Consider the following 9,723-nt stretch of genomic DNA (forward strand, 5'->3'; position numbering starts at 1 on the left):
GGTAGGCCAATTTTGCCCTTTTTATCGGAGTTATAACAATCAAAAAGATAAGAGCACTATGAGTTAATATTACTGATTAATACATTTCTTACACAACAACTTATATAGTTAGCATTTGTTCTATCTGGAATTTACAACCCAAGCTTGTAGGTAATAGGTAATATGAACTCCATAAATTTAATGATTACTGGTTTAGTTTAAAGGAATTTAAGATTATTTATTTCAAAGTGGTTCTCTTTACAAGTAGGGCAGACAGACTTAAATCGAATAAAGACGAGGTCTCTAAAACAATTTGTATCACTTTACCATCACAGATGACATTAACACATGACTGACAGTTACACCCTTATTTGTTGTGACTTGTTCTTTGTGATTTATAAAGTAGGGACGTCATAATTTTTCAATAAATGTAATTTAAGAAACGACATGCCTTTTTAAAAATAAATCAGTTTTAGAAACGTTTATTCAGTATGACAGTTTACTGTGACAATAAATATTGACCAAATTAATTGTGGTGTAGTATAATTAATTCTGAAAGTGATCTAAGAAAGTACATTACAGTGTAGATTATAGCTAGGGTTTTGTTACATATTCAAATAATGCCTCTCAATATTTAACTAATTTGGTTTTCATAAAGTAATTTTTCTCTATGTTTTTATTCTTATTGCAATGCCATATCTTAAAAATATATATCTGAAAACTATTGTAACAATGCTTACTGTTCAGCCTATTTACTTTGGCAAATAAATTATTATAAACATTGTACAGCCAAATATGTTTCTAAATTAACTAAAAGTAAACAAAACTTTTAATCGTTATGTTCTTATAAATTTACATAAATTAGTGTTCCTTTCTTTTCTAGTGTAAATATTTGGGTTCCTTTATCTAGTTACAACATACGTATAAATAAAATTTGAGTTGCATTGTATGACATATAAATTAAAATATTTTAATAAAAAAGTTTATTCTGAAATAAATACAACTCAGAACAAGTATATGTATTGTTATGTATAAAAAAGAACCAAGTTATTTTATAATGAATTACAAGTAACAACTCAGGGCTACCACTAAATATGCTAATTCAGACATCTCTATCTTCAATAACTCCTCTATATACGCTTGAACTGTTCTCTAAGGTGGGGAAATGCTCAGGGGAAATACCACCAAACCACACCGCCTAGATTACATAAATATTTTTATACCACCTTCGGTGTCAACTACACTAGAGTTTAGGACTTTTGTAAAATCTAGAAAATCATACACATTGGATAGGAGAAAGATGATTTACTAAACTTTTCAATTACGTATTTAAGATTTTACGGAGTACAAGCGAAGGAGCTTTATAACTGGCGATGGCGTTCAGGCAGAACACGTACACTTAGTAAGAAATTATTTGTGGTTGCCAAAAAATATATCTGAATATCAGTATAGACTAGTAACATGCAATTATGTTACATGATATTGATTGAATCTTAACTATCTGCTTAAACTGAAAGTTTTTGCAAACGAACGGTTGTCAGCATTAATTAAGTTATTACTTAATAGTAAGTTCCCCAAATTTTAATAAAGCTTTGATAGCAATTATTCAATGAGATTTGAACGATAAATCTTTTGTACTCCTGACTTTATCCACAGTACACTAATCTTGTTTGTCCAAAGTAATTTAAGGTTTGAATTTTTTTAATTCAAAAATTATGTTTCTTATTTTACTCGTACTTATTAATAACACTTTCTAGTTGATTAAATTAATTTATTTGTGTGCATTAGTGATCACTATTTACAGTACTAGAAGAATGCTTTTCTTAATATTTACATGGATATAAAGGCACAAGAATAAGTTTTCTAATGTGTAAATGTGTAAGTGAAGTTTAAATGTACACAGGTGTGTCGTTACAAAATAAACAATCAAGAAAATTAATATCAGAAAGTAAAGATTGACTAGAAACCATTGTAGTGCTTTAAGGAATACTTTCAAAATACTGCAGGGTTACACAGTGTTGTAGTTTTCATCACGCGAAGTAACCAACAGCAGGTAAAGTGAAAGTTATCTTGGGAAGATAGTAAGCCTTCTTTGTTTATTGTCTGCTCTCCGAACTACTTTCTCTCTTAATACTCAACTTAGAGTATCTGTAAGAAAGGAAATAAACCCGGCCATTGCTCGCGGGTTAAAAAAAATAGAAGTCCATAGCCTATTTTGTTAAAACCGATTATGACGGTAATGTTTTAAAATGTAAGTTGGCATACATCAGATACTTATTATTTAATTGTACAAGGTTACAAACGATCGGATGTTAAGGGACTGACTTGAATATAACTTTTTGCGTAAATAGGCGCATGTCTGGTTGTAATGAATTTTATTTTTGACGCCAAAACTGACTGCATTGTTGGCGGGATAAATAAAATATGTACCTGGGTCTCAAAAACCTAGTTTGGAAAACATACGTTCATTTCCAGCACGTAATCTACTTTCGATCTCAGATATTGCCATTGCCATAGTATTGTCTGTTACATTGCTCCGATGAACAAAATTTATTTACATACTTAGGATTGAGAAGCTTACCTTGGGTAAAAGTTTTCTACTTCTGACTGTTTAAATTAACTTCTAGTACAATGTATTTATGGTGCCACAGTTCGGTTAGCTGGATTAACTCCGTCAACAAATACTGAAATATTTCATTTTATTTAAAAATGACTGATGTTTGAATTATTTAAAACTTAGTAGCACTAGTAGCAGTAGGACCTATAACATAAAAATCAACAAAGAAATACAGTACATGTGAGCTTTTATCTGTTCTCATAAATGGGAATACAGGTATGTTTATTGTTTCATTAAAACATAGTAAACCATGCATTAATATATCTAAAACTTATAAATACATTATTTATCAACAGGCTTTCTTATCCATATGTAAAAATTTTGAGATTACCTTTAAAAACTGTTGTTGTTCTTTATAAGTTTTTTATTATTACATTTCGACCGTACGCAATCTGAGTACGTGGTTTTGCAATTTAGTATTTACTTGTCTTTTTACTTGAGACTGTAACTGTTCCATAAATAGTAATTTTCATACTTATTGATTTCTGAAAAAATAATGTCTAAACCAGGTTTTAGGGTAAGCATTTCCGACCCGTGTTTATAATTAAATTTTGGCCTTGTCTCGAAGAACAAATTTTCACAAGATCTCTAAAAATATACATAAAATCTGTATAGTGTATTTATAAAGATGTATCTTTATCTTCGTTTTAGGCCTATAGAATCCACACTTGTTTCAAAGAAATGAAACGTGTCATTATATCTGAGTAACACTATGGATCTCCTAGAGCAGCACATCACTAATCCCAAATGTTGATATATATTGGGATATAAGAGCGAATACTATTTACTGCAGAGGATTGATTACGTTTTGCGTGGGTGTGAACTCCTTTAGTGTTACAGGTTGTTGCTGGTCTGCACATAGAGAAGTACTATCCCCTTCCTGCTTTGACTGGAGATGCTGGAACAGAGCTGGTCTTTCCTTCTTTCAATGAATGATAGCTTATATTCCGCTATCCCTCCGTTTGGATTCTCTACAGGAGGCAATATCTACTCCCATCTTTACCCGTCCTGAATATCCTGCCACCAGGTCGTTTCAGGACTAATTGCAATAAGATATAAGCTAACTTCTTCTAAGTGAACGCATAAACTAAAACAATTCAACAATAACAGTACCTCTTAAAAGCAGTATTTATTTTTGTGTCTGTATGACTGTCAGTGTGTAATTTTAACATAAGTAATTTCTACTAAAAAGGCATTTAAAACACTTCAAATTCACTGATTCAATGTAATCATGGAATGATGCTTTAATAAAGATAAGCCTATTCATACAGCAGATCTGTATCATGCTTATTTCGTAGAAGTTATTTTTAAACATAAGAAAGTTAGTTATTACCTAAGCGTAACATAAAACAATTATTTTTGAATAATTACAATATATATTTAGATATTTTAGCAATGTTTAGTCAGGCTCTTGGAAAAATGGAATAAAATAAAAATAATTTTTATTAAATATATATGAATAGTGATTAAACAATATTTAAACGTGTTAAAACCACATTTTTAATTCGTATTTCATTAAAGTGGATATAGCTTTGTAAAGTTATACTTTATTTTAATAGAAATTTTATTACGTAACGATTCTTTCCAAATACTTATCATTCCTTTTTAATTCTCATACGAAATAAATATGACATAAAACAAATCTTCAATTTCGTTTGAGATAAGTTACATACGAACTGGATGTTTGTATCTTTTGTCAGATAATACAGCTAATAAGTACGGTACGACCTTCATGACCGATAGTGAATTTACAATACTCAAGCAACTATCCTAGTCATTATACTAATATTGCAAGTAATTAATTGATAGTAATCTCCAAATGGACGGCTAGAACACGCATTAATTAACTAGTTATCAGTTTTAATAATTGTGGAATTGACTGCATTTACTTAATTTATTTTGATAGTTTATAAATGTGTTTCCTTAAATTTTAACTGTATTTGTAGCTTATAAGTTTCTCAGGAAAATGAAGTGAGCGATAAGCATACAGAATTGCCAAAGCGGAAATACCGTGCAGTGGTAGTCATTGACAATAGTTAATTAATAGCAAATTATTTATCAGATAAATCAAATCAAAACTGATTTATTCTGAGAAAAACATTCACTCTATAATATAAAAAATTTAAAGGTTAATAATAATTCCCCATGAAAACTGTACGATTGTGTATGGGGAAAGGGTTCTAACCTTTATTGCTGAATAAAACGTTATCCTGTTCAAGTTTAAATTAGGGATATGCATGTTGCATGTTGAAAATTAGTAAAAACATCAGCTAGCATCATAACAACTAATATGTAAAAAAAATAAAATATTAATTTATTATACCTATAGTCGATATTATTACATTTATTAAAACCGGAACATTCATCAAACAGAATTCCAGTTATTTATTAAACAACAGATATATTGCTTCATAACAAAAAAATAAATCTTTTTGTTATTACTTTCGCAAGTTTGTTATTTTATTGTATTAATAAGTTATTTGTTCTTGTATAATCAGTTGAATATGGTTAATTTATGTGTTTTTGCCTCAATCGTATTAATTATTCATTTTATCCTTTCCGAATCAATCAGTGCTATGGTGTTTACTGTCATATTCGCTTTAAATGCTTAAATATGAATTATCCTAAACCTTTAAATGGAGTGAAAATTTTATAGATTTAGCACGTACTCTTGAATAAAACACGTGCCGGATGTGTCATAACTTAAAAACTAGGATCTATGGGGACAGAGTTCCAGGATTATATTTGCAGTTGTCATTTATCGATGATTTTGTTTACTGGTTTACAAAACTTTATAAATATGCTCTCTTTTATACATTATCTCGACATTGAATAAAAACATCCAGTATTTATGTAACTTACCTCAAACGAAACTGAAGATTTGCTTATGTCATATTTATTTCCTTTGAGAATTAAAAAGGAATAATGTGAATTTGGAAAGAATCGTTACCTATGAAGATATATGTTAAAATAAAATATAACTTTACAAATATGTATTTACTTTAACGAAATATAACTTAGGAATATGTTTTTGGAAACAACATGTTAACATTTTCTTTAGTCAATATTCATATTTATGTTTATATTTTTATTTTATAGTTTTATCCGTGATCCTGGTTTAAAATGGTACAAAGTAAATTTTCCTGCTTACAATTATACATGAATACGGAAAACTTTGTTTAATTTTTGACAAAGAAACTTTTTGCACCTGATAAGACAAAGAGAACATTCTATCATCTAGTGAACACTAAATGGCTTCTGAGTATTCACTAGATACCAAAAGAGCTCTGTTGATGGCTAATGAGTCTTTGACATTAAAAGGATGCAACACGTCAGTTCAGACAATTCTCTCTTGGAACCTCAAGCTAGTCAATTGCTTTAACTGAAGGCTCTGCTTTTGGTAGCAGCCATATCGCCGAGGACAAGTAGCAAATTAATTATTCTCAACAATATCGCTTGCACTTATTTGTGATCTGTAGTTGTGGTTGTTATAGTGTGGGAACACGTTGAGGGATTAACTTAATGGTAGTGGTTAAGAATTTATTAATTTGCATAAGTAATGGACTCCCCTGGAATGGAAGATATTACGTCAATAAACGTTGTAGTGTGGTAACGTAACAAGGGATAAGCCGATAGCCCGGGACAAGTTTCATGTTTGAGTTTACCTTGTTATTTCGTGACGTTTCAACCAAAACGTCACGTATTTCAGTTTAAAATGTATCTTTTCGTGAGTTCGATTTATTGAACATGAGCATAGGGACTGGGATATTCCTATAAAAAATACGTACCATATTCAGTTTGTTAACTTTAAGTACCTATTGCTCAGTAACAATAAATCATAGGCAATTACTGTTTGCTTTGTTTTATAAATAATATTATTCTGAGAAAATCAAGCAACACATGTTTTATATTTATATTTAAACGGTATGTAACGTTTTTGTAAATGCTTCAAATTTTACATATTTTTTAATGTCCAAAGCAAATAGTATTTAAATTAATTATGAAAAAGTCTTTACTTAAAATGTCTACAACCGTAGTAGGAGTAAAACAAAAATAAAATTGACATCTCCAACGGTTCACGACAAAAAGATAAAAGAGTAGGTTAAGGTCTGATGTAATAAATGAAAAACAGAAGTCTTTGTTAATTGTCCTAAATGTATTTTATCATTTTCCTCAAACTTTCTTTTTGCTAAATTCCGCTTCTTGGACGTTTTCCTGCTATTTTTAGTAAGCTGGTCAACTTTAAATTGTTTCATGAAATGACGTATATTTGCTTGGTATTTTGAATCTAAGCTAATATTTTAAAACTTTTTATTATAAAGACATTTTTTCAACATACTTCTTAAGAGTTAAAATAATAAAAATTTAATGACTCGATAATATAAACTTGGAAGCAATAACACCAATACTTCAGTATCCAATAAAAATGACGGTTTGTTCTTTTAAATAAGGTAACTATCACAAATCTTTAGTTTTATGGACATGTGATTGGTTTCACTGAAAAGCTAAAAGAGTTCATAGCTGATTCAAAACAAATTCTGCATCCTTTGACGATTAGAAGGCAGATGTTAATACTATTAGGTTGGACGTTGCAGTTTAGAATAAGTTTTTTTTTAATTAGAAACAGTTTAAAGGTAGATTACCATTACAGTTAATAAGACTAGTATATTAAAACTTACATCAATGAACAACCTGACTCCGTAAAATCCAGTAAAATATGCAATAAAATTACTCTGAAACACTTACCCCGTCTTCTGAGAGGTCGCTACATCTGTCAGGTCTTGTTTTGGATTTTCCAGACTCGGAGAGCTACAGACTCTAGGAGGTCTTAATCTATGGGAGGCAATTAACTATGGGAGTTTTAGGCCTCTGACAACCCTCATAAACTAGAAATTCCTGAACTCTGGTAGCTGCCGTCCTGTGGTAACATTTAAACAATGGGAACTTCCGGCTTGCTGTACATACCGGTCTCTGATTGCTCCCGGTTTGGGTCTGGAAGTTTCTGCCTACTAAATGCTACTAACATCTCCATCTTCACAGCTCACAGTCATGGAAATCATTCGACCATTTCAGTATTTTATCAGTTCCCTAATCAAGGGAGCTTCCCACCTCTGGCAGGTCGTAGGATGCTCGTTGGGGCTGTCTATGACTGGTCTCTGGCAAGTTCCAGCGTTCTGTATATCCCAATTTCTTTTAGGTAGAGACTCTAGCAAGTCCTGGTCCCATGTAAGAATCAACCTCTAGCAGGTATCGGCTATTAGCAGATTTCGGTCTCTGGCATCTCTCGGTATTTTTTATCCGTTCTATCACAAGGTGTTCATAACTATTGAAAAGGATGTTTTTAGGAATTTCTTTCTAGAAGTAGTCTACCGTTATCTACAGATATGATCATGAAAAGGATTTTAACTGACCTCTGAAAAAGGCTTTTGGGGTGCTGACCTCATGCAGTATGATTCGTTTATTTTTTCAGGCATATCAAACCTGGTGGTGATCAGCATGATCCTGATCCTTTTCGCAGCATACTGAATAAATATTTGTTCCATCTATAATGGGAAGGCTTGATAATTAGGTCCTGTTGCACAGGATACCTCACTCCAGCAAACATTATCACAATCATTTTCGCAGCTAAAAACATGATTTTGAGATTTGAGACTTTGAGATTATCTGGATACGATCCAGATAAAAGCTAACTATTCTTAAACCCATTTGTACTTGAGCGATAGGCTTCATCGACACTCAGTTATACTGCATTTTGGGAATTACACTATCATAGAACCCAATCTTGTCTATGTATGAATTTAGTTTCATGCAACATTTACAATTTTCAAGTATATCCTTATATATCTCGCCACGTAATACATCCAAGTGTTTGATCACATGCTTAGGTTTCATATCATTGTTTAAATAATAAACGCCTACCTACGTACCAAAATTCAACATAACGGAATCTTGTATGTGTTGAGATAGTTAGACTGTTTGTTTTAAATTCTTTTTTAAATGTAATGCATTTTTTGGTTAATTTAACATTAAAGCAGTTTCAATATTAGTTTAAAATATGTTTTAATATATTTTATTATTCGATTGGTCGCTAAACAAACACATCTATCTCCTTTACACTTAAAGTCTAACATTTGTCATAATGGATGAGTTGTCTGCTCAACAGAGACTAATGGCAAAGTTTGTAAATAACCTAAAATTTCGATCGACAAAGTAAAGTCATACTGGATAACTTAGTAATCCATTCTGATAAGTGATTTCATAACATCCGTAAGTAATTTTAACTTATGATAACGAATTGTAAATAGAACTGGTGTAGTGTTTACTCTGAAATGTAAGGGGTTTTCCATTAGTCGCTTTCAACAAACTTTATTTTTAAGTATTGTTAAAGTTAGATATGGGAATATTAAAATAATATTTATGTTACAACCCATGTTTTTACCTCACAACCCCATTGTAACGTTTAAACTTTAAAGGCATCAGTTTTTGCCACTTAATGGTAAAGTAAACATATTAGAAGTCCAGTAAAAATAAATTGTAATAGTAACATTTACAAGTTATAGATACTACAAAGGGAAATAAAAACTTAATTAGGTAAATTTTTTTAAGACTTTAGACTTCCTTTACGTTGTACTAAAAATACAAGTATTGCTGAAATCATGGGAGATATTGAAATAAATACTCCGAATCATATTTTGATTCCGAATGGTACTATAATTTAAAGAAAAAATTGACAAAATTGGCTACAAATACTCTATTACAAGAAATGAGGAACATACACGGTATTTGGAAAAAAATTGAATACTTCAAAATAATGCTATTTGTATTACTACTAATAAAAATAATAATATGAGTTTGTTCCTTATAAGTTAAGTCTACAAAACCCAAAATTTACCTATACTTTAAACAAACTAAATATGTGAACTACTAGAAATTTCACAGTTTCGTTAGTAGCGGTAAATTTTTATGTTTATGGTAGAGTTAAAAATTTAGGGGGCAAGTAGGAACATTTTCTTTAGAAAGAATACAGATTGAAGTTAATCTAAGTTACCAAGTATGACTGCAGTGATATTTTGCAATTGATGTAACTTTCAAATAATCCATTTTTGAATACGCATTCAATCACTGTA

This window comes from Homalodisca vitripennis, unplaced genomic scaffold, assembly GCF_021130785.1.
Source record: "Homalodisca vitripennis isolate AUS2020 unplaced genomic scaffold, UT_GWSS_2.1 ScUCBcl_8;HRSCAF=347, whole genome shotgun sequence".
Taxonomy (NCBI): Eukaryota; Metazoa; Arthropoda; class Insecta; order Hemiptera; family Cicadellidae; genus Homalodisca; species Homalodisca vitripennis.